Source organism: Mercenaria mercenaria, chromosome 10, assembly GCF_021730395.1.
Source record: "Mercenaria mercenaria strain notata chromosome 10, MADL_Memer_1, whole genome shotgun sequence".
Classification (NCBI taxonomy): domain Eukaryota; kingdom Metazoa; phylum Mollusca; class Bivalvia; order Venerida; family Veneridae; genus Mercenaria; species Mercenaria mercenaria.
The window spans coordinates 20793690-20820877 of NC_069370.1; the positions used below are offsets into that span (position 1 = coordinate 20793690).

At 33.1% G+C, this 27188-nt stretch overlaps 1 protein-coding gene across 11 annotated transcripts in view; it reads right to left on the reverse strand.

The window, feature by feature from the left end:
* The window catches only part of LOC123559698 (roundabout homolog 2-like), a 176226-nt gene that overhangs the window by 101248 nt on the left and 47790 nt on the right, over positions 1 to 27188 (reverse strand). Inside the window, exon 1 of one of the 11 annotated variants that reach the window (XM_053552464.1) lies at positions 24333 to 24357. The exons of 8 other annotated variants lie outside the window; for them this stretch is intronic. The gene's annotated coding sequence lies outside the window, so the exon portion shown is untranslated. Of the gene's footprint in view, positions 1 to 89; positions 114 to 21181; positions 21310 to 24332; positions 24358 to 27188 lie in introns of those variants that run through there. 2 more of the 11 variants (XM_053552463.1, XM_053552465.1) reach the window with 2 other exon arrangements.

The following is a 27188-nucleotide window of genomic DNA, read 5'->3' on the forward strand; positions in this document are numbered from 1 at the left end:
CAACCTCTTCAGTGTTTTTTTTTTAACATCCTCCATAATATGGACTGTAACTTATATCATTTATCTGTCTCAATCGAAAAATCACTTACCATTTTTGAACTTCTCTTAATGTTAAACAGATATTAGATATGCATATATATATCCACACTTAATTTATATACACCATCTCCAAGTGAATGAAACAAAAGTGACTGAAAAAGGTAATTCACTATCACCGTAGTTAGAATATAGAGATTAATTTCACTATACTATTAATACAGAACTTTCAACACTGTACCTCCCATTTTTTTTATTTATCCTTCACAAGTTTAATTATGTTCACTGGAATGGTTTTAAATTAGTAAATCCATGCTATTTGTTTGATTCAATGAGAAAATGTATCGGTGAAAATTTTTTTTCACTCAAAATAAACACATTCACGTGCCTGATTAACTGCAATTCTAAAATCCAATTCTGTTTAATTAAAACTCCAAACAACTACGAAAAACATTACATCATACGCTGAAATTCAAGTGACACTAGAAAAGACGTGTATAAGAATAACAAAGCCGTGTACAAACATCAATATACATCTATATAGCACGCTGAACAAATATTATACTGCAACCGTTTACGGAGGTCATTTAGATGTTTTCTTTTAACGCACATAAATAATAAAGATAAGCTGCAAACCTATTACATTAGGTAATCAGGTAGCTAAATCTTCAAAAAGTGCAGCAGTTTTTCAACTTAATCTATTTTATTATAAAGAAATACTTGTACATTCACCAGGAGCCTTTCTACAGGTTTCTACTGCAGCACATGTGTTTTTTATTCTTTTAATACACTTTCCCTATCATCTACAGACCCTAAAATATATATACCTCCTTAACATTTTTTTTCTGGTTTTACCATGCATTTTAAATTTTTGTAATATTCAAAAACTAATTATGATATGTACTGAAATAATATTGTAGCTATCTGAAATAATCTCTTCATACGTTCTATCTGAAATAATATTTCACTTTTAAACAAATTCTGTCTGAAATACTATTTCACCTTTTTAAACAAATATCTCTTTGCGCATTCCATTTGAAAATTTAATACTATTTCACTTTTAAACAAATTGCATTTGAAATAATATAATTGCACCTTTAAACAAACATGAGACTCTTCGTGCCTTCTTGTTTGAAATAATATTTCACTGTTAATAATGTTCACTTAATATACTTCAATCACATTTGCATTCAACTTAAGTCTTGTCTTCTGCATCAATCCTTATTTCAATAATTTGCTGTAATTATTCAATAATCCCAGACATTAATAAAACTTTTTTTCAATCATTGCTTATTTAACCGACATAATTTAAAAGAAGTTTATAAATTGTGTATTTCAATTCATCAAAATCTCATTCAATATGGAAATTTTGATAAATTTTTATCGGATGGTCTATAATCTTGCATTGTTTGAATAATTTGCATATATTTACATAACAGACTTTCCGATATCTGACATAAACAAATAAAACTATGTAAAAATTGTATGAGAATAGTGTTATCATAACCATTATTTAATATTACAATGCCTGTCAAAAAGTGCAAACAATTCTATTGCCATTGATATTTCAAAAATTTAGAGCCCTCCTATTTACCTGTGAGTTAATACTTTACAAATTTTTGCCTCATTTTCATAATAAATTAACATACTGATACTGAATTCAGGATGTCTCAAAACCAAAGCATATAACTGGTTGATTTTGAAGTTGATTTTAAAATGGACCTGAATAGCATGGCTAAAACGGGCCCTAATTTAATGTTTTCCAACACTGATGATTTCAAGGTCAAAGTCAAAACCACCATTGGTTTGTTTGTTTTAACAGTATAAACTGGTTCTGCACATGTACCAGATAAGTTTCCCACATAAATTAGTATATAGACCTTACACATAGGTCTTTCAATCAATCTTTATAGAGAAAAGATGATCTCATAAGGGGTTCAAACATACCACCACCTCATTGCCAGTCTTCCCCTTAAGCCAGTTCAAGGGTGCATGAGCTGTGTTGCACATTTAGCTCTCTTGAACAGACTCAATTAAGCAAACAAAGTTTACTTATATTTTGCTTGGTTGCGTTATATGCTGTCAAAGAGTCTTCTAATATATTTTATTGTGCGTTTCAGTTAACTACGGGTAAAAGGCACTTTTGATGTTGAGATATATCCAAATTCTCCTACCATTTTTAAGATGCACAAACTGTGACATGTCAAAATAATCAAACTGTACCTAAAACATGTACAAAAATACTAAAATAAAACCACAAATACAGGTATGAATGGAATTCAACCAGAAAACAAACTTGTATAATATAACATTGTGATTGACAACCGAAGATAAATCAGTTTACTTTTTCTGATAATTGTGGTTGAAAATCTATAGTAAATCATTACAAAAATACAGCAACATTTCCCTTATCATACATTTAATTACTTAAAGTACATGCTAAATGCTCTTATATCATGTAAGGCTGCCAAATGCACTTTCCACTATAAATCTATCGTAGTTGCAAAACTATCCCCCGACTTAAAAAACAAGAGATAAAATACAGAACAATATGGCAGCCTAAGTCTTGGTTCATAGAAATTCAGCACATCAATTCAGTCCTCACTCTGTGGCACCATCAAAGCCACTCCATTTAAACAACAAAATCTGTAAAAAGATCCTTCGGAAGTATAGAATGCAACCAAGCAAAATAACAGCAGATTCAGTTTGACTGAATATGTTCATGAGAGGTAATGGACACTGCAACACCTCTCATGCCCCCTAGCACTGGCTTAAGCGGAATTTTCTTAAAAAGATATTGAATGGACTCCATGATTCCAAAGGACCAGAAAATATAACAACAATGAAAACATTAAACAGTGATATATCAAGCACAACATGAAAATTAAAAATAGATATTCCAACTGTTTTCCACAGTCCATTAAATAATTAACTTAATTTCTTTTCGGTAGCGGCTAACTATTAACCATTATAAAAATCCTTTCATCAAAGACAGCCTAATATGGCCACATTAATATAAATGTTCAAAATGTAATTTCCCTGACTTCTTTTTTTTGATGAATGACACTTGTTGAGAATGACTGTATAAAAGCACATAAATTTAACTTCTGCAATCTAACATGATTATATCTAATGACCATATAAATCAACTTTCGACAAACATTGATTTTACACCAGTTACAATTTGCACATACCACGTGCACTCTGGTCATCAAAAAGCCATCCTTCAACTCAAAACAATGTGATTTCTGACTTGTTTCTAAATATTTCACCATTGTTAATTCATTCTGTTTGATTAGATAGCTAGAAAACCCAGTAGAAATGCAATCAATTCCTTAAAATATTGATCAAAATCCAAGGGGTCTGTTCATTTAATTTCTTGATAAATCAAGCAATTTTTGACATTTTTATGATAACATTTCCTTTTTCGATTGCCTAAAAGAAGCAGTACAATACATCATTTTACAATTATTCCCTAAAATATGCAAACTACGCTGCTGTTCCTCCTGTATTAATTGCATTTGGATGCTTGCACAATCAAATTAACATGTCTGTCTAATGTTTATTTCTTCAGTTTCATCCCATTTAACTCTTAATTAATTATCAGTTAACATTCTCAAGTCAACTGACAATCTGAAAACCCTTGATATATTTTTTCCCCAAAAGTTCTCATACCATTCCTTTTGTCATTTTACGAAAACAAACCTATACAAGTTTACAGATTTCCATTTTCCAAAGGAATTCATCAACAGTTATTGTCTGATTCCAATCCCAAATGACACTTTTTGAACACATTTGCACAAAAAAACTTCATGTTAAAATTTCCAAAGCAATAGTTCCAAACCCAATAAGGCCTGAGGCAAGGTTCAATTTCAAGACCAATTCAATTAGTGCTTCACCAAACTCTGTTATTACTTCATTCTTGGAAGCAGACAAAAGGTCTTCCTGCAGTAAATGGTTAGCTTTTAATCTGAATAAATCCCTTTAAATATGGGGAGTTCAGATGCTGAGCATTAAGGGGGCTTAGGGGCCAACCATCTGGTCCTCTTTATTGATCTTCTATTGTCATTGTTTAAAATATATTCATAGAATTTTCTGTATGAATTCATCCATTAATGAAGTGCTGAATTGTTTATTTCACAGCATGAAAACTTTTTCAATGTCAGTCAATGGTTTAAGCAACATCCGGTCTATCATTAATTAAAATAAGTTTCAATTAAATATCTCACAGAAGTCCAGCTGAGTTCCATTTTTACCAAACCCATTTCTCCTGCATTTATTCATGTGAAAATTTACATGAAGATTCCTTTTTCTTTCAGTAGTTCGTGATTCATTCTACTGAAAAGTAACATAATAATATTATGAGAATCTAAAATGTAAATCAATTTCCTATTTGATCTGATTATACATGTATATTCTAATGAAGAAGCAAGTTTAATTAGAAAAGACTATACAACTGTTATGGGAAAGCTGTCATCGGATTCAAGTTAATAAGTTCATTTCTAAAAATCGCTACTGAGGCTATTTCATCCACTTTTCTTGCAGAGAGTCATCTCTACATGGTGCCTGTTTAGAAACCATATTGAGTGAAAATCTATTGAAAGGGATCAAGCTTAATTGCAAATTGGTGACCATTCCTCTTCCACAATTCTACAATTCCATAACATCTGTCTCCTTGAAGACTGCAGTCTCTTGTACTTTATAAGACATGAAGAGATAAACATAGGAATAAAAGACAAAAACTAATTTAATTTATCAGAAGTATATTAAATAAATTTCAACAATTTATAATCTCCATATGCAACAGCATGGAATATAAAGATAATTCACTAATTTTTGCAGCAAGAAACTGAAATTTATAGCACAAACACCTGTGTTATAACAGAAAGATGAGTACATTTTGATATACAATCACCTACTTGACCCATTCTATTATAGAAGTCTATAAGTTATTTACACAAGGCGATAGTAAGCTGATAGTAGCCTGATAAAGCCCCTTAAATAATAGGCAAATAAAGCTGTGATGGCACTTTATGTCAACATTATACAAGTGTCTCTTTCTTAAATAATCCTCCCTAGATAGCTCCTAATTAGCATACAAAGGGATATTGTCTGCAAACATCTCTACGGAGGATCAATTTCATGCATTATAATGTAAAATTATGACCAAATTTGGAAGACATTAGCAGCTTGGTGGGTTTTGCCATTTTTTATCTTTTTGATTAGTTTGGACGTTTTGCAAATCATGGGAAAATAAGCTGCTACAGAACATGATGTGGTTAGTAAAATTACAACATTTGATCTCTGGATGTCTAAATATGATGGTGGTTTATGAGTGGGCACAATTTTTCTTTAAAGCAAATAATAATTATGATATTTAATGTCTAACATCAAACAAAGCATACTGTAAGGCTAAGCACTGCATTTCCAGTCTTTGCAGACAGAGAATATTAAATGTTTTGAGGTTAGAGAGTATTAAATTCTCTAAATGATTTAAGCAGCATTTGATGAAAGGTGAAGGTTATTTGAAGACACTATTTAAGTCACCTAGTATAGTTAAGTTAATGTCTGACCTTGACATCTAATCAAGGACTGCGGTTTTACATGCCATGAGTCACCCAATTAATATGCAGAATGTTTGTGTTAAGTTATTTCAATATTCATCCACAAATGAAGCAGTTATACACAAGACACAAAAGTCTCTTGAAAAAGTGCAACCTTGACCTTTGAGGTTGCATTCTTATTGTAATGGTGAATATTTCTGCTAAGTGATTTGGAAATCCATCCATCCATAAAAAAGCTACAGACAAGAATCACTTGAAATCTTAAACAAGTAAAGCATGACCTTGATCTTCTGGGCCTGGGGTTAGAGCCTCACAAGAAAATGTTGTCTTTGTTATCAGATGACTATGTAAAATTACATCCACAAAATGGTACTGATCAGTATTACACATAAACTGACTATAATTTCTTTGCCATTGACCTAGAGTTCTGAGTCTTGGGAGTCTTGCATGTGACGTATCGTCTTACAACAGTAAATGTTTGTATTTAGTTGTTTGAGAATCCATCTAAGAGCGGAAAAGTTAGTGATCAGACAAAAATGGGTTGAATGGCCAGACTGATGGATAGACACAGAGAAAACCAATGGGGCAAATAATTTTTGTTCAAAGAAAAAAATACATTCGAGAGTTGAATGGAGCAATTCCTTTGCTAAACCTCTATATCCTTTATGGAGCAAAACTGCATTTAAAATCTTGAAAAACTTGGAAACAGGAAATAATAAATCTGGCATCAAACAGTTAATTGTGCATTTTTATCTTTAAACTAACTTTTATCAACAAGTGACTCTTCAGACCAAAGCCTTAATCAATAGAATGATTCTTATTTCAATATCAAAGTAAATTTACACAGACAATTTTTCAATGGAATTAAAACACATAAGCAAATATAAGGCTGACAGGAAGAGGTGGAAAAGTAAAATATTGGGTGTCTGTGTGTGCTTGAAGATTGGATAGCTAATTAGACTGTGCCTTTTGTGCTTATTGACTGGTTAGCTTATCAGACTGTGACTATTTGAAGAGTCATTGTTTACATGTGGATTAACCTTCATTTGACTTCATCTATGTTTACCAGCATTTCGATTTTTTGCCATTGATCTACATCCAAAAGTGGTTTCATCTATATTCAATTGCTTGCAATTGTCTACTAGATAATATTTGTATTGTTTCTGCTAGATACAGCCATTTTAAAGCGGGAGCCATTACAGTTGTGTTCACTCCTGGACATCACGGGTTTGAAACCTCATGTAAGAGGAATTGGTCCATCGGTTACTAAGTGGCCAAATTGCTTCCAATGGTCAGAAATCCTGGAACCAGTCACTGAGCATTGTTTACACCTCTGGTGAGATGTAAAATAAATTATTTAAACTGAAACTAACATTTTGCAGCTTCTGTGTTAATGATTATAACTCCTATATTGTGATTCAGGGGAGAACACTCTAAATTCAAAGAAAAGAAGATGATTACCATGCCTGAAAATAATTCAACCCCTCATCTTCCTTCTTACCTATATTAGAAACATGATTGTGTACACAGTAACTTTTGTAACATGATGTAATATGGATTTGCATTAATACCCCTTAAAGACCAGCAGCTGTTTGAAACCAAGGCCCGACTTGACAGTCAGTCTGATCTCACATGGCAAAAACATTAGTATTTCACATAGGACACTTCGAACAATTACCAATACTTAAGTTAAGCTTACAGCAAAGCTAATTGTTTCTTATTTTAAACGACTTCAATTCTTATTTGGTTCAACATTTTAAGTCAGTTATTATCCTTCACAAAAACAAAACCTCTACTAATATACTTAGTTTACAGTAACTTGTGGTGACAAGGTGCACTAAATGTTTATCCATTAACATACCACATCAAAATTAATTCTAATGTCTTTAAAAATGACTTTTACAATGTAGCCAAATTCTTAAACAGCACTTGAGATGTCAGTAAGTTTACTGAAAATAAGAAATTTAAAACTCATATCAGTTTTGTAAGATTTATCAACCTGTCAATTTAAACACTTTTAAAACATTGGACTACTTCAACGGCCTAAATAAAATACCGAAAAGAGTAACACTTTCGTAGCAACTTCGTAATCCTTGCCCATTCTTATCAAAAACATACATTTTATTACCTTATTTCATGTCTAGTTCGAAATCTGATCACCTTTTGTAACATTTGAAATGTGCTTACACAAAGCTACAAAAATATTTAAATGAATTTGTTTTGTAACAATCGTAAAACTGTTCTCTATTAATCAAACCATGAAAAAATATTTCAAAACAGTTAAAACGTTCATACCAGCAAACAGCAATTTTTAAGTATTTTAGGACTGAGGGGAGCTCTGTAATCAATGCAAATTTTACACATTCATAATTTTAGAAAAAAAATAAGGGAAAAGACAAGATATTTTTTATGTTTTCAAACTATAAACAGACTGCCCTTTAAGACCCACTGAAATATCAATTTTGTGTAACTGTAGTCATTTTAATGCATAATAATAAGCAAAAATATCCCAAGACTTAAATTCATGTACATGTAGTTTGGTTTTGCAAGTGTTTTAAAGAGCCTGTATGTTTAAATTTGGTTTAAATTGCAATGTACAGTACATGCTTATAAAAGGAATCAGAGTACAAAAATGCATACTGAAAGAAATGAAATCCCAATTCTAAAATTCACGAAATAATTATAGATCCATTAAATATTATAGATTTTTTTACGTTTGTCTCTTATTCATTGTCCACTATAAGAATGACCAAGAAAAACAATAAATCCATGCACTACTCAAAAAATAGATGACACTGATGGAATTTCTTAAAGGTCTTGACCAAGTTCCTTTCAGTTAGGACAGTAAACTGAAATGGTCTAGGGTGCTGCCATTTTGTCCCCTTTGATGATCTGACATAAACATCATACCTTCCATCTCTGATAATGGGGTGCTATAATGGTTGCAGTAATGCCACTTTCCTATACCAAACAAACTAACAATTATGATCAGTACAAAATCTAACTTTTGGTACTTACATCAGCATATTAACTCCTGAAATTCTTAACAATTCACAATTTTCTATACACTTCACAAATTTTGAAATTCTGTGCACAATATCACATTTTCCAATTTAAGGATTCCACCTAATTTTCACAACAAGCGTAATAATTCTAATTATATTTAGAAATGCCTCAGATGTTTCCTTGAAATTTCTTTCGAAATTCCTCAAGTTCTGAGAGCAAAAAATTTGCAAATTCCAACAGATTCCAATGAATTGAATTACCTACCTTGAAGCACCATCAGTATCAATTTAATCATCATTATCCCTTCCAGTTGAAGTTGTCACAGGATTGGAGTTCAGACTCTAAAGTAATTTGCATGTATTTGTCTAGCTGTCAAGCGGACAGTGATATATGGAAAATCATTAGAACATTTAGTAGCAAATATCACAGAAGAACTGCATATTGATTACAGAGAATTACTCCTGACAATTCCGAGACTCTGGAAACCTGAGCTGTATTTGGAGACCTTTGTATCCCAGGAGTGCAATAACTGACTGACCAACAAAAACAATTTGCATCAGGATTATTCAATGTTCCACAGACATTAAATGTATCTCTCCACAAGGAGAGCTTCTAGCAGTATTACAGCTAAAGAGTCTCTCATTCCAATACTCCAATACTGAAGAGTTTCAAGCACTTTTATGTGTTTTTATACTGAAGAGCTTTTCAGGTTTTAAGATCATTATAGAAACAAAGTTATTGAAAACATGAACTTCATTAGTGTTACTAATAACTCCATTACGTTCCGCAAATAAAACACAAATCATGCAAAAAATTGTCGTTAATATTTTCCTAACTTTTCAATTCCCAGCTTACAAAATTGAGAAAACAGAAAAACTTCCAATTTTCTAACATTATCCAAGCGGGAATCATTCATCTTTCATACTATTTTCATGAACATTTAAGTTCATCCATTGAAAAATCCATAAACCATACGAGCCAATAAAATCTAATGCTATCTAGTCCAGAAAAAGATTTATTGGGAATAAAATTCATTGGAAGGTAAACCTCAATTTTCTAAGTTTCAATTTCAGACATCACTCCCTGACATGCTGTGAGTCCAATCATATGAGATTAAGCAAAGTAATTCTTCTTTCCCAACCAATTTATTCTGTAATACATTCTCTATAGGAATGTTTTCGCAGGAAATCCCTGTGCTATCACCTGTTTGATTCCACCGTAATACCCATAATTCTACTTAAGAAGCTCCATACTGTATCAATGCTGATAAGATACAATGCACACGTTAACACACGTTAACAAGAACGGCAAACGAAAATAAGTCAATACCAAAAGCTTATTACGCCTAGAATTGAATCTCCCGAAGCTGTAAAGTCTTTAACAATTTCCTAGATACTACGCTAAAACACATATATACTCCTCGAGAAATAAGGAAATTTGAACAGAAACATCTTGTCTTGCAAGACGAAATGAGAAAATGAGAGTGGATAAATGGCTTCATTTAACCTCGTAAGAAAACTCGTTTTCTCCGCTGAGAAGAAGACAATATCCGCACTCTATACTATACAAGTGGCAATCGAATCTTGCCTTGAAGAACAATTCTGTCAATAGCATTCACACCCTTCATGTCTTCTTACATCTTGTCTTCTAAGTGACTAAATATGCTGCCGCTCTTGAAGAGAGTCATGCACATGGGTAAATTGCTCAACGTCTTCGCTCTCGGAAAAAGCTTTTGCTTTCCTTCTCTCTCTTACATGATCTTTGCTACATCATCAATTTTAGTCACTATCAATAACTGTAACACGCAATTACATCCTCTGTGAAGAAAAGCAGCAAAGAGCTGAAGTGTTTTTAAATAGGAAATATTTTATTTTTGCGATTGTTCGACTTTCGAATCATATAAAATAAAAATATTATGATAATGAATGACATGTTTTAGACAGAAACATAATCATTTATTCCAACTGCGTCATTGATGGGAACTAACATGCACTGTTTTCCTTTCCCTAGCCATAAACAATGGAATTTTAAAGAAGTTCTATATATATATATATGCAAGACACATTTAAGAATCTCTCAGTTACCTGCAAAAAGTGAAACTCAATATACCTGGAGCATTTTGGAACATTATCTCCACAGCATTCCATAAAAAGTGTGACTTACTCCAATATTAACTGTGTTAGCAAAAACATCGATCTTCTAGCCTTGCTCATATACTTGTTCCTTTTTCAGCCCAAGCATAAATCAAACACCTACATGTTTTAGAAATATCACTGAAAGAGACACACAAGTATGACAATCCTTTAGAAATCAATAAGAATTTCACAGTAACCTTCACTGACAGAAACTGAAACAGGAGATATCAGAAAAAAACAAAACTTCTCTAATCAGAAGCGAACGTAACTATTATGAATGCCCCACATTCTGATTTCATGAAAATGATGTAATGACAACAAAAAAATTGTACTTTGTTAAGGTTGCAATAGCTACACACTCAATTTATCATGTTTCAAGATTATAAACAAAGATTGGAGAAAAGTCTAACAATGCCAGCATTTGATTGGATGATTTTGAGCTGATGTTTTGAAACTGGCCAATGAAAAGGCAGTATTCTGAGACGGAAGTGGAGCTGGGGACTATCATATAATTGGTTATCTTTATCGCGTTTATGAAGGCAAGACGAAACAAAAATTTAAAGAAATCAGCAATTTGCAGTGCAGTGTATGGACAACAAGCCTGGCCTGAATAAATTGATACTTCAAGGAGGCAGCCTTTTTGGCGATTTTTAATGGGCAATGATTGGCATTTTTATTTCTTTAAATGGGTACTTTGGCAACAACTAAAAATCAACTTGCAATTTAATCTGTCAAACTGCAACAGTACTAGAAGAAAAAAAAATGTGTGTGCTTTTATTTCACCATTAATCCTCGCATACATATTCACCATAAGTATACTTCAAATTCAAGCTAGATACCGTTTTTACAATTTCGCGAATATTTAACCTCGCGAACATACTCAAAATTTCCATATTCGTGAAATTCTGACCAAGCGAAAATATGTGCTTTAACAGTATGAGAAAACGGAAATTTTCCCTCTTCTTTCTGAGAAAGCTTAGCTGCTTTAATGGTAAAACTATTTCCTGATATAAAAAACAAATCTTCTAATCCGGCACTGAATTTTAAGTGCCGAAGGAAAATACGTAGCAAAACAGTTGCAAATCACATTAAAGTTTTCAATTTAATAATGAAACAGCAACAATTTTAGAAATAAGACAATTAAGAACGACATCGTGAGACTAAAATCAATAGAAAATAACAGGAGAGTTGCGGCAGGGTGTTGTGAAAGCCAGCGAAGATCTCTCTGCAGGGACTAATTTCTTCCCCTGAATTCATGTCATACAGCTATATCGAGAAGATAAATACTAGCGCTATCAATCAGACCTTGATCACTCATTTATAGAAGAGAATACGTCCAACGTACATTCATCGCATGACGAACAAATTAATCCCTCGGCCTTGAGAAACCAATCAGTCGTTTAGCAGTGTTTTTCTTTTTCATCTCCTCCAGATATGGTATCTGTACGGATTCCTCATTCTTGGGTAAAAGAAGTACAGGAAAGATCTAAAAATTAGCATAATTGAAATAATTTACGCAAGTTTTCCATCAAGCCAAATCTCTATATGTACTGATGGAAAAATCAATTTCAATGTCCTCTACTATTGTTATCCCAGGTTCAAACACAGGTTGGTGCAGTATCAATCATTTGCTAAGTCTAATAATTCCAATTTTCTAAGAAACTAAGTCACTGTTACAACTGAAGTGAATGGAGTAAATGGTGTGACTGGCTAGACTAGAAAAACTGAAGTTTAAATGAAAATTAAAACCACACAATTTTCATAAATATCAGGCAAGTCGCTACCAGTGTATACTGACATAACAAACATAATAAACTTAAAACTTAACGTTAGTTCCAGATATTTGCAATTTCAACTTTTACAGATAAAAAAAGCTATTAGAACAAACAATTTTGAATACAATTTGTAATTAGAAAAAAATTCAAAGCGATTACATACAAACTAATCAGTATTGAAACAGAAGATATTTCCTTTCATGTCTCTAACTTCTACATCAAACTAGTTTCATTTGCAAAAGTTCAGATCTTCTCCTTAACAAGTCATGTACATAGAACAGTTTTGCACTAATCGCTCAATACGAGAAATGTTAAAGATGTAATCATAAGAATGATACCTATACTTAACGACTGTCAACTTTGTTCAAGTAATTGATACATAAGAGTTTGACAGTCTTCTAAATACACTGCTCTGATTCTACCAGCCATTATATTGATCTCTCCATAAAACGAACGGCTCTACTCAAGCAACAAGAAAAAATATAACGAAGCCAATTTTAAAGAAATTTCATTAAACCAATCAAATGTATTATGGTCAAATCAAAGCGATATGGAGTGAGTAAAAGAAGTTGAATGGCGGCAAACTATTCTTTATTTGACATTTATTACACGAAAATTACAGGATAGAAAAGAATTTGATATCAAATCTTTACACATGTTGGAATATTTTTGTTAGGATGACAGTTTTATTGTGTCATCAATAAATATCGAATGTACAAAACATTCGCTAATATAACAACAAAATGACATATGAAACTGCTATTAAACAAACCCCCCGATTGAACAGTTTAAATAAATAAAAACAGCATGTGAGAAAAAACAACATCGTTAGACTTTTTGTTACAATACAACTTCTAATTCAATACAAAGTTCAAATATTGGTAACGTCGTTGATAATACCATTTAAGGTCACCCGCTACTAACACCATTTCTCCGTAAACATGACAACCATTACAGTTCCTCGTACAAAAAAATCAATGATAATTGTGGAAATTGAGACGATAATTGTACTTTAAAAAAAAAAAGACGCGACTTGTCAACTTCCGCACATCTCGAGCAGTTCCAATATGACCAGAACCAGAGAAAAATGCCACATTCGGAATTTCTGATCATATTTCGAAATGCTGATTCAATTGCCAGATATATCAATCATAATGGGATCCTAATTTATTTTGTACATCAGATAAACCACTGTTAAAGGCCAAGTTATTGGTAGCTGAATTACAGATCGCCTTTGAAATAATCATGAAAAAAGGTGATATGAATAATAACACGTCAAAAAAATGGAATCAAATTAGAATAGCTATGTCAGATGTAATGAGAGAGAGAGAAAGAATCCAGATAAGGTCAAAATTTCTACATGTAGAATTTTAGAGTAGCCTTAAGCCAGCCTAGATGGCAAAATGGCAAGTATGAATGACATCGTTCAGACAAAAACTGATAAAATAGAGTACCCACAGTAAGCCAGTCTGAGAAGTTGGGAAGTGCCAAACAACAAGGGTAGAGGCACGATCCCTTAGACCATAGGTTGTGGGTTAGAGTTCAGACTTGCTAGTCAATTACCAAGATCCTAAGATGCTACCAAGGCATCAGTACAGATCAATAGTCCTATAAGCAGTCTGGCTAAATGTTTATCACAAAGTTTCATAGCGTAAGACTATTCTAAACTTGTGTAAAGTTAAAAAACAGTTAATCTGGCATCGAGCATTCTTAAAATGCTGTAAAATGAGATATACAGTTTATGATGTATACAATACCAAACAGAAAATTTCAAAATGGTTTTGGAGACCCTTCAAACATACAATAAAACATTTACATTCCCCACTTTAAAGCTTTTATTTATATGTCTATAAACAGACTGGTATGTTTTATGACAATCATACGTAAAGACAAAGGTTACAAATCCCTACTGAGTCAATAAAATCAAAAACTTTTTACAAAAGATTCTTTTTTTAAATTGGCATAAAAAAGATGTTCCTTGTAATGTTTTGCAGAAATTTTGCTGTTTCTGCATAAAAATGAAATCTTTCTGTCAGAAATTTTTACATTTCACGGCCATAAAAGACAGAAAAAATGATTCTGAATTCGCTATGCATTTTGTAAAATCTGTCAAAATCTGTCCAAATTTTGCATGTTAACTTCCTTGCATACATTTTTTTATGACAAATAAAACATAAATATAAAATTTTGTGTCTGCCAGTTAACATTTATTTGCTTTTTTTATATATTGCTCATCACTGAAATTGCCACATGAAGACTTTAATGTGCATCTGTTCATGTGTTAGCCGGGGCAAAACGGGAGAAAAATTGAAGACCCATGATCTAAATTTAACTAATTTTATGACAGTTTCACGTAGGCTTCTAGGGTTCGCGTTATCATAAAAATCAAAATGCAATTGGCTAAAACTTTCATTCCTCCGATATTAAAGTACCTCCGATATTAAAGCAGGAACAGTTTTGATAAAAAAACCGAACAGATATTTTAAATTTTATGACCTGAGCCGAACTTTGAACTACCAATTTAAGGTCATATAGGTTCAAGCAATTAAAATGTTGCGATTTGATCTGACTTTGTAGTATATACTACACTAGCTCCTGTTGTACAAATTTCAAAGCAGACAGAACTTTGAAAAAGCAGACGGCACTTTGAAGTTAAACTTGTTAAGAAATTTGATACATACATTGTTTGCTATAAAGCTTGTATAAGTAAAAGATATGTAAATAATAGGCAGTATGACAAGAAAAGATAGGAACATCTTAATTAAATTGCACCTTGTAAAAACAAACTTAATACCTTAGCATGTCCAAGATTTTAATGCTGTGTAAATATTTGGATGGCTAAATCAAGTTCATCAGACGATAAAAAATTATTTTTAAAATAAACTTGAAGGCACCAGAAGGCTAACAAACTGGTTTAGAAGAATTCGCAAGTGCTTTTGCTTGTAAAGTTCAGATGGACGTAAACAGGTATTTTTCAACACGGCATTTTTTAATTAAAGTGACAATCATTTTGTAAAGCAAGTAGTTGAGCAGACGCAGTGGTCCAGCGGTAACAATGTCTGACTATGAAACCAATGGTCCTCGAGTTCAAGCCCCTGCTCCTCCAGCTGAAAAAATTACTTAAATTGGGAAGAGTCCCACGTACTGGTGCTTCACACCTGGCACTCTAAAAGTGCGATTCTTCTGGCATTTGCGCATTTTCTGCATCTTAAACTATCCATTAACTGTCTCCTGGAGGTTACGGGTGGCAAGTGTAAATAAGCTTTCACACATTACAAAACAGGATACAAGTGGATGCAAGATCTGACCCAAAGGGAATGTCATAACCATTCTTCTATAAAATTGGAATTAAAATTGTTCATAGGGTTTGGATTTAAGGGCTTGTAGCAACATTCAAATCTATGAAAATTAGTCCCCTGTGACTAATGATTTTAGAATATAAGATTCGGCAAATAAAACAAAACCAACATTTCAAACAGAAAATACAACGTGTTCTTAGTTTTGTTCTTAAACATTGCGGTATTAAAAAATGCAAATTTTGAGAAGGTGTCATGAAAATCGAATTGATGTACCAGCCAAATAGACTGGAATGTGTCTACAATCAGAACATAGTTTGATCTAATTCAATCCAAATTCTTGTGAGTCTTGTTTTCTGTTTGCAGAATTGTTAGAAACCAGACCTCATAGGGTTTACTTTGATGTTTGGTAACTTTCACAATTTGTAGATAAAACAGAACCCAAGTTGAATCAAGTCTCATTATTGTTGATGGTATAATGTTTTTATAAAACACATCTCTAAACTGCAAGTCAACAGAATTTCAATTTGAGGGCAACTTGATTTATACCAGAGAAATAATGCAATGGAACTGACACAAATAGAAACTCATTGCATCCTCATGGCTCCCAAAAGACGATCTCAATGATTTAGTCCCTCCCCCCCCCCCACCCCCCGCAACCTGTTGTCAACAAAAGACCATGTTAACAACATGATTAACAGTTACAAACTATTGCCTAAAGGAGACAAAAACGGAAGTATCTAATCAAATCGACTGAATGAAATGAACAAAATATAGTGTTGCATGTCATACAATTCTCCCAGCATTCTGCAAGCATGTCATGTATTTTACAGCCAACTGACAATGCAACAAACCTCAGACAATTCTGAGAATTTTAAGCCTTTGGTACAAAGCAGAATCCTCTGTTGTATTTCTGACAGTTGCTAGGCTGTTGTTTTGTTTTATTCCTAATTGTGGGAAAGTGCTTCTATTCCATGAGATGACAGAAAAGACAAATCCATTTAGCATTAAAGCATAAATCAAGCAAAGTTGTTTTTTTTTCAAATATGATTTTGGACAACAAACCGGACATTAAAATTTCATTTCATGCTCTGAGTCTCTTTATACAATTTTTGCCCATTTGTTCAACCAGTGTTTTTTTATATTTCCAGGAAACATAATTTTCCAGCATTGTTGATGACCTTTTATCTGTTGAAGAAAGCTGGCACCTCATTATCTATTAGACTGTGTATCTCTTGTTTTATTGTTTTATCAGTACCAGTCTGTTGATGGAATGCTTGTTTCTTCAAGACTGGCATAGTTACTGAAAGAATAAAGTTCTACAACATTTTGACCACAATAATCTGCAATACAAGAGTATTTACCAGAATGAAGTTCCACAATATTTTTACTGCTATGATTATTTTGCAGTTCAGTCAAGGCTTTCTATAATTTAGAACCAATCAATTAAAATTTCATTCTTTTAAGAAACTTTCTTTACTTCTTATTTTTCTGCATGGTTTAATACATAAAGCAGAGGACTCTAAATCAAAAGGTCACAGGTTTGATCAAAAGTGAGACCTCATTCCCCGATGGTACAGAACGGCGTGTACCTACATAACAGCTACATTAAGGACTGAAACATGCTAAAATAGCATAATTATTACTGATCTGAATTTTCCAATTGTCATTATGAGTAAATTACCTTTACCCTGCTAAATTTCCAAAATAGACTGCTCTATCATTCAATCTGGTAAGTACCACTTATTATTTGAAGGGGTGTTCACTGAAAATTTACTGGCTGAATAGCGAACAGTGCAGACCATGATCTTGGTCTGCACTGGTCGCAAAGGCTGAATCACCTGCTGCCAGCAGGCTAAAGGTTAAACGAGCCTGTAAATTCATACATTTTTTCTCCGTAATTTAAAATCCCTACAAAAGTTAAAAAGCTGCATGCTGCTGCACATCCTGCTGTTTCTAACCTTTACAAACATAATTGGAGGTTGATGTAAAAGCATTAAAACAGAAACAATTTCACCAAACAAACAAATTTTCTTATTTTTTGCTCTGCATTTTCCTACTCAGCAAATATTCATTATCTGCGGAGAATGTAAATATTTATCACATTCTGTAACAACTATCATGTTCTTAATTCTCATCTCGTTAAAACTTTTTTTTTTAATGAATTTCGCTCAAACCGTTTTTAGGAGACATTTATCTCTGGAGTCGAACTTTCTGCAATTTCAATTTTTCCGTTTCGAATAAATTACATGTCAATTTTCTTACCATGTTTTTTTCATATTTCAATTCAATTTTAATACCCTGAACACAGCAACATCTGGAATGAATGCCGGGTTCCTAACAAAGTCAATATTTATTTAAAGCTTATGCAAGGTGTATTCATTTGCTGATAATTATGAGATCTGACAAACTCCTATATCAATTTAATTTGCATAAAACTAATATTTACCTAATCAAAACTGAGACTCTTGACTCTATAGAGTTTTATTCTGTGAATATTCTTCAAAAATTGAAATATACATTAAAGACTTTGTGAACAAAGAATATAGTTTTTTTACCCTTCTATATATTCAGGAAGCGTCATGAATACCACTGAATCCAGGTATGACAGTATGACATTATGTGTAATGGTAAAATGAATCAGCACTTATTATTTTACGTGGACTTTGGCTCAATTCATTAGAATAAGACCTGCTTGCAATTGCTGTTGTTACCAAACTTCTTTTTAAATGATTATGCGGCATCCACATAAATTTTACAAAGTCGAACATAAATATTTGCAATTCTTCTCTGAAATTTCTTATAGAACTGAACTACTTTGCCTGTCTCTGCTTTTGGTATAGGTTAAGCAACATTATTCATAAATATCTCTGACACAAATTTTAGGGTAGTAGAATTTTATGAATACTGTATCGGTACTAAATTGTTCTCTTACAAGTATCTGGAAACACCACATCATAAATCAGATGTGGATGGCAAAAGCTTCAAGACTGTCTTCTGTTAAATCATCCTAGAGAGAAATTGCTGCATCCAGGAATCAAACTCATGTCCTCTGGATTGGTCGCTTCGTGTTCTTGCTACCAAACTTATCTGGAGGACCGAAACTTATCTGGAACTAGCATAATGCATTGAACACTACACCACAGTACACAAAATACAAATGATTTGACAAAAATTAAGACTTTAGAAACAGTTGATCAAATCTTTCCTGGTACACAGTAAGCCTAGTCCGGCTAATAACTTGATAATCATATTTAATTTTTCAAAAATAATTACATTAGTTTCTATTTTGTCGCTTTTACTATCTCGGCAAATTCCCTCAGCTTTGAAAGTCTCGAAGAAAAGGGGCAAAATTATACAGAATCTGAATAGCCTCAGGAGTTATCTCCCATGAACAAAATATTACCTAGGACTGAAGTCTTATTTTCTTGCCGCTAGCGCAGCAGACATTGTCTTACATAATAATTACGTTTGGCTCTGTCATACATCGTAAATTCATGACCCTCGTTACTCTTCATCAATTCTGCCATTAATTGACAGAATATTTATTGATAACGACTATAAAAAACAAAATTAATCCATTCTTTATCTATCGAAGCAATCTTCATCCATCATTTTGTAAGAAAACGGAACAGAATTGGTCTCTCTGTGGAGAAAGACGGACTACATTAAAAACCTATTGGTCTGTAGATGTGCCGAAGATGCTATATTGATGCTATATAAGACGTGCGAGAAGTCCCAAAACTATTTCAGACACGTTCTGACAAAGACCGTGTCTACGAATAAAGCTGTAAGAAAACACTTGCGTCTACATCAAAATCTCTGTGCCGACATGTGATAAGTACCAAAGACATTTCCCAATGTCTGCAATAAGTATAAAATACCTAGACTTGTTGGCCTGAAATGATCCAAAATAAAAATAATGGCGCAATAAATTCCATTGAAAATAACCAGGGCTGCTATTCCCAGATTACATAAAAATAGACTAGACTTTCAATCAAATAGGCTATAATATTTGCTTTTTCAATCACAGTATCAAATTGTCAAATAGAACTAAAAATGCCTTTCCGATGGTAGAGCCAGGCAAAATATGACTTTAACAATGTACAAATGTATATCATTAAACACTTTATACAGAACAAAATAATTGGAATTCCACAATATATTCTCAACTCATTAAAATATATACATAGATACTTATGCCGCTGTCATTTTTCTACGACAAGTAAATATAGAACTGTCACATGTCTACAATTGAATTGTACAAATTGTAATTAACAGGTGACTTTCAATTTTCAAATATTTAATTACATATTCTATTCAAATATCTAACGTCCCCCCTATGTGAGCTTTTGTCAACAAAAGCCGGTGATATGAAGTGCCGAGATACAGTTTAAGCGGTACTTGTCGAGCCGACATAAAAATACTTCTTTTAAGACTGATGTATAATTCTATGGGCTACATCATGCAAATAATGAAGTGACCTGATTTTTCAGAAAATTGATAGTTTATTGAATATTTAAATTCCTGTTTTAGTAAGCAAGACATGCAGTTGCAAGAAAAGACAAAAGCATGACAAAAGATAATGGCAGAGCTTCTTCACCACTACCCTGCTAAATTTCTATAATGAACTTGTCCATCTTCCAATTTGGACAGTACCATTAACTTTTTAAAGGGGTGCTTACCAAAAAGATACTGGCTGAATAGCGAACAGTGCAGATCATGATCTACATTGGTCGCAGAGGCAGAACCAATCGTGTCCAGCATGGTAAGGGTAAGTATGTTTCAAAAAAGCACAAGATCCAAATGAAATACTTATCCAAGTTCCAAATTTGTTACAAACTGGTCAAAATCAGCAAGCAGCTCTCAAAGTCCCTTTATGTGAAACAGCACTGTACCATAAATATGGTGTAGCACAGCCTTGTCATGTTCAAAACAACTACTTACAGAATGTCAGAAAGGTAAACACACTGTATTAACTATTCACTATTAGGCAAAACTGTATAAGGAGCTGTGGTGGTCTAGTAAGGTATCTGCCGCTAAACGGGGAGGTCATGGGTTCAAGCCCCACTGGGGTCTTGATCATGCCTTCTCATATGACACTAGAACTATTTTTTACAGGAATTAGACTCGAGAGTGATTCACATAAGCTTCAAGCTGGATCATAATTTGTATAAACTAAACTAAACTAAACAAAACAGAAAAAAATCTCTACCAATGCAAAACCAAATATTTAGTTTAACTGATGCATTAGCAATCCTTCAGTTTAAAAAAACGACTTGTTATTCCTTTATCTCAATGTTAAAGAATATTGAATCACTGTTACATTGCCCAAGGTGAGACAGAAAAATTTATCAATGAAAACATACCATAATTACGCCGGCGGAATCACTTATATCCATTTAAACTGTCATACCCCTGCACACCTAAAGTCAGAACGATTTTTCAATGAAACTTCATGTTTTATCAATAATATCGAAGGAAAACGGCAATTTGTGTAACCCGGTACTGACACCTACCTTTCGGCATTTTTAGTTTCGTAATTTCTAAACTATCGTCTAATCACCAGATTTTTTTTTCTTCCTTAATGAAAACAGTAAGTAAAATGACTAAGGCGTATTTCATTACTGCGTGAAACCACAAACGATTGTGGTAACTATTGTATTACATTGCATGAAAAAGACATAATATGATCAATTACACTAAAATGTAGTTAATTATTGCACCTATGAATACAAATACTTGTCACACCTATAATATTACTGATTTCAGTCTGAACAATTCCCAAATTTAAAGAAAATGCATATTAACTGTCTCATCAAACAATCAGACATGCAAACATTGCCTTGCCCATTTCAATGCAGTCTAGGGTATCTCTTTTATTCTACTGCAGACCACAAAGTATGAATATAAAATAAAATAATGCCCAGGGTGTCCATCAAGTATACATTTTCCATTACCAAGTAAATATTTTCTATCTCCCATTACCAAGTAAACATTTTCCATTACCAAGTAAACATTTTCCACTGCCAAGTTAACATATTCCTTTACCAAGTATACATTTTCCATTACCATTATCAAGTAATATTTTCCATTACCAATTAAACATTTTCCACTGCCAAGTAAACATTTTCTTATTGCCAATTCATTGCCAATTTAAAGTTTTTTTCAGTGCCAAGTAAAAGTTTTTTCCATCAAAAGTTTCCAACATTCAACTTCATAAAAACCTTTTAGAGCATATTTGCAATTCTAATCAGTTTTGACAAACACTGGTGTCAGTAACTTAATTCATTCACAGCTAAATGCCAAAAAAACATGAAAAAAGTATCTATTTAAATTTTGTTCTACCATATAAACGGAGCTATTAATTCAATCTCTAATATAATACTAGTTATCAAAAGATAATATATATTAACAATGCAACCAGATACAAACTAGCAGAGTAATCTAACACACTGCTTCTTTTCAATGTGTACAGATTTAAGTTTTTTCACACGTTTTTTTTTAAACTGAAGTTTCAAATAAAAGTGTCAAAAACAGTATCATGTATTTTTGCACTTTTGATGAAATTTCACCAGATACTAAGATAAGTATTGCACTTAAATGCATTCAAATGGAAATGAAGAACATCTTCATACTATCAACCGAACACCTCCATAAACAGAGCACTTCCATAAACAGACCACATCCATACACTGACCATCTCCATACACTGACCACCTCTATAACTAGACCACTTCCATAAACCGAACACTCAATAAACAGATCACATCCATACATTGAACACCTCCACGAACAGACCATTTCCATAAACTGACCATCTCCATATACAAGACCACAAATTTAAAATCTCTTCTATATTCTCCTAATGCTGCCTTTAAAGAAAGTTTGACGATAGGACCATAAATATTTTCTTAAATGTATCATTACAGGCATATTTTCGGTTGACTTAAAGGAGTTAAGTATCGTAATTTCCAAAGGGAAACATTTAAAATGATGTACGCTCTTTATGACTGACACAATTCATTAACGCACCATATTTGGCAAGTTCTCTCATTACAGAAGATAACTAATGAGCCCCGTTGACAACAATAGATATACATACAACACGCTAATTGAAAACATGGACATACGACACCAGATTTGTCAAAAGTTGTCGTTTTTGAAGTCGTCTTGTTTAACACAGATACCTAAGATTGTTTTCGTTAGAAAGTTTTCTGACCCGCAAGTTTGTAATTTAATTTTTACACTATAAATGGACCATGTAGTACACACAACAAGTTTCCTTTGTCAAATAATGGTAACAAATCTAACATACTCCAACTTTTTTCAAAAGACTTTTGCTTATTGTGCAATGACATTATTGCTAATTTACCACAGTAGAAGATTTCATATATTGTGTTTCTTCTTCTTCTTCGTACGCAACTACACCGTCAGACCAGTAGCCTCAATGAAACTTGTGGTTTTATCGCAGATCCTCAATGCCTCCATACAGTTTCTGGTGGATTGAGGTATCTATCGGCCAAGTCGCAGCTCGCTCCTGGTCATACCTTTTACATTTCTGGAGTATATGCTCCGTAGTCTGATCTTCCTCACCACATGGACAGGTTGGTGATGGTGCCAGTCTAAATTGTGTTTTATAGTGTCCTTACATGGTTGGTAGAAATCCCATGACTGACCTATGTTCTCTGTGACGATTTTCTGTAAGATCAATCGCCAACCTGGTCTCCACCTGTGGTTCATGTGACAAAGTTGTCTTACTGAGAATAGGTTAATACTTGCCTGATCCAGGTGACTGGTGGCCATACACAACTGAAATGAGCCGCGCCATGAGAAAACCAACATAGTGGCTTTGCGACCAGCATGGATCCAGACCAGCCTGCGCATCCGCGCAGTCTGGTCAGGATCCATGCTGTATGCTAACAGTTTCTCTAATTGCAATAGACTTTGAAAGCGAACAGCATGAATCCTGACCAGACTGCGCGGATGCGCAGGCTGGTCTGGATCTATGCTGGTCGCAAAGCCACTATGTTGGTTTTCTCATGGCACGGCTCAAATACTATTTGAGAAAATGTAACAAAACCAAACAAGTAAACAAACATAATGAATCCTAAGCTGCAAGTATGTTACTTTAACTTCCAAAGTCTAGTTTTACAGTAGTCTTTTATGCATCTAAAACTGAACTGATTTACACTTTTTTAAAAATAATAACTTCCTATAGCATTAGAAAGGACATGACATGACCCAGTAAAGATGAGATTTACTCTTAAAGCCGTATGACATAATTTCATGCTCATGTAAGCTCGACGACAAATAATCTTGACATTTTTTCTGTCCTCTATCTCTCATGGAGCGGATGAAGTCCGTGAGATGACAGACAGTAAGACGGACCATCTTCTAATCTCCTTTAATCCGGTTTTATACACTCTCATACTTTGATGTGCTGTCATACAATGTTTAATACTGATAATGAAGTTCCTCAAAATGTCAACAAATAACCATCGAAACCATGTTTTGTACCTTTTAACTATGAAGTTGACAGATATTTCATTTCCATTAAGTAATCCAATTGCGAGACATCTTCAACACATAATGAAATTGAGAAACAAATTTTGGAGCCATTTACATTCACGTCTTATGTAACAGAGTTCAAAATGATTACGAATGTATAATATTACAAGTATAGGAACGTCAGCAAATATCATTGAAAATACTGTATAGGGCGTGTAATATTTAGAAATGCTTATAATTATCTACTCATAAATTCAAAACTATTGCCGGTTTGATTGTGACGACTACAAAAGAACGACAATTTTTGCAATTGCAATAGTTCACAGTGAGACGTTTTGTACAAAAGATTCCATTATATAGAAAAATAAAGAAAATACCCGTCCTTTGAAAAAAGACAGCAAAAATATGCATTAACAGGACATCAATTCTCATGTAATAAAAAGATTTGAATTGAAATTTTTACTATATAATTCGATATAACTGAGCGTCATTTTGTCCACTCTTGTAAATTAGGAATAATAAAAATGAAAGGAAAACAAAATTAAATGTAATTGCACCTGCAGTGTCTTTTAATTATGAAATAAAAATTCTTAATATCAAATAATATGAAATATACATTAAAAAAAAAATCAAGACCACTGCATTTATCATTTTATTGTGCGTGTTTAATTAGTATATTTATTTACCATGGCAAAAATGCTTGTCATTTTCTTTGAATATTAAATGAGCCGCACCATGGGAAAACCAACATAGTGTGTTTGCGACCAGCATGGATCCAGACCAGCCAGCGCAACCGCGCAGTCTGGTCAGGATCCATGCTGGTCGCTTTCGAAGCCTATTGCAATTAGAAAAACTGTTAGTGAACAGCATGGATCCTGACTAGACTGCGCGTATGTGCAGTCTGGTCTGGATCCATGCTGGTCGCAAATGCACTATGTTGATTTTCTCATGGCGTGGCTCAAATGACTATAAACATAATGTATGATTCAGAAAAAGAAAAAAATGAATTGGTCATATAATTTACATAAAGAACATTTCGTGCGCCAAGCTTTTAATCAGCGGGTTTTTTGTGTGCATGTTTTGATTTGAAATTGATTCGCACAGTGCTTCAAGTACACTGTCAAATGCCTCGCTGACCACATTTGCAAATTTGAAGCATTCGTCATAGAAATGATTTCACCCATAAAATTATGAGTGGTTGACCAATAAAGGGTTCTTTTTACATTTTTTTTTTCAATCGAAATGGTCAAGAGCCTGTACAGGCCATAAAATCTCTACAGTAAGTTAATCCATGCGTAAAATTGGTAAATTTTTATGATTTTCTTGACAAATAAACCGGACATCACAAAGTCTGTCATAAAAGAAACGATACCCTCAAAAATCCAAAAACACGGCCATAAAAATTTGGAAAATGTAACTGACCTAAAGTTTCTATTTTTTATCTTCTCCTACATTTTAGCCTAAACATTTATATCAATAATAATAAACGAGTTCAAAATACTTGGTGAAGTGCCGTATTTTTAAGCCTCTGTAAAAATATTTTACTTTTTATATTTAGCCTTATACAAGTTCAAAGCTTTTCTGAAATTTATTCAAGTTATTTGTGACTATTCAAGATATGATGTATTTTGTAATTAATGGTTAACAATGCCATTTAAATAATTTTGAAATTAAAGATCAAGTGTCAAAAAACGTTCATCAAAATTTATGGAAACTCCAAGGAAGCACGAGAGTTCGAGTACTTCCCGAGCATGACCAACAATAGACAACATCTAAGTGACACGGATTCAAGCAGCTGGAGGACCCTGATCATTCAACAAGCACGTGACACAGAATGCTTTTTATTTCATCCATGAAATGTGTTCAGAATTTGAATTAAGACTTTGATCAAGCGAAAAGAATTCTGAAGAAGTTTGTTCTTTGAATATGATTTCGTAAGATTTTAGTAAAAGTAAAATCAATGCTGAATATCATAACTCCGAGACTATAAATTAATTTTCATCACTCCATCGAATGCAGGCTATCTTTTATCATTTAAATGCATATTACAAACATCATTTATTACAAAAATTAAGGCAAGACGTTAATTGCCAAATATGTCTGCATGCTTGGAAAATTCTCTTTTGATTATCGCAAATAAAACTATAATTTCATTAGACTGCGGGCTGAAATGTTTACTAAACCATACCCCTATGCAAAGCAATTACTTTTTATGTGCCATATTAATTCAATAGTGCATCATGCAATTAATTTCAAATTCGATAAACTAATGACTTCTACGACTTTTATGATGCAACAGATAGTTCCTGTGCTCTTTAAAATGCATCTGTGATATTCTTGGCTCGAACATCATCAAATATAGAATAAAATTGTGATCAAAAACACTGACATCTCGTAAGGTATAAGACCGTTATGATGATGGGATGAAACAATTCGTTCAATTTCAAATAAGAGTCCTGTAAAATTAAAAGTTAATTAAGAGGGCATGCGCAGACACTGACTCAACTGTAGTAGTAGCACTGCCCTTTCAGTATGTCACATTACAGATTCTGCTGATCACAAAAAGCTGACGAATGGAAGTTATAATGCAGGAAATGAATAAAAAAAGTGGTGATTTAACCCTTACCCTGCTATGTTTCTAATGGACTGGTCCATCATTCAATCTGGACAGTACCACTTATTATTCAAAGGGGTTTTCACTGAAAATTTACTGACTGAATAGCGAACAGTGCAGACCATGATCAGACTGCATGGATGTGCAGGCTGATCTTGGTCTGCACTGGTCGCAAAGGCAGAATCATCTGCCACCAGCAGGCTAAGATTTAAGGACCTTATTTATCTCCTTCGAAATGCATCAACGTTTTG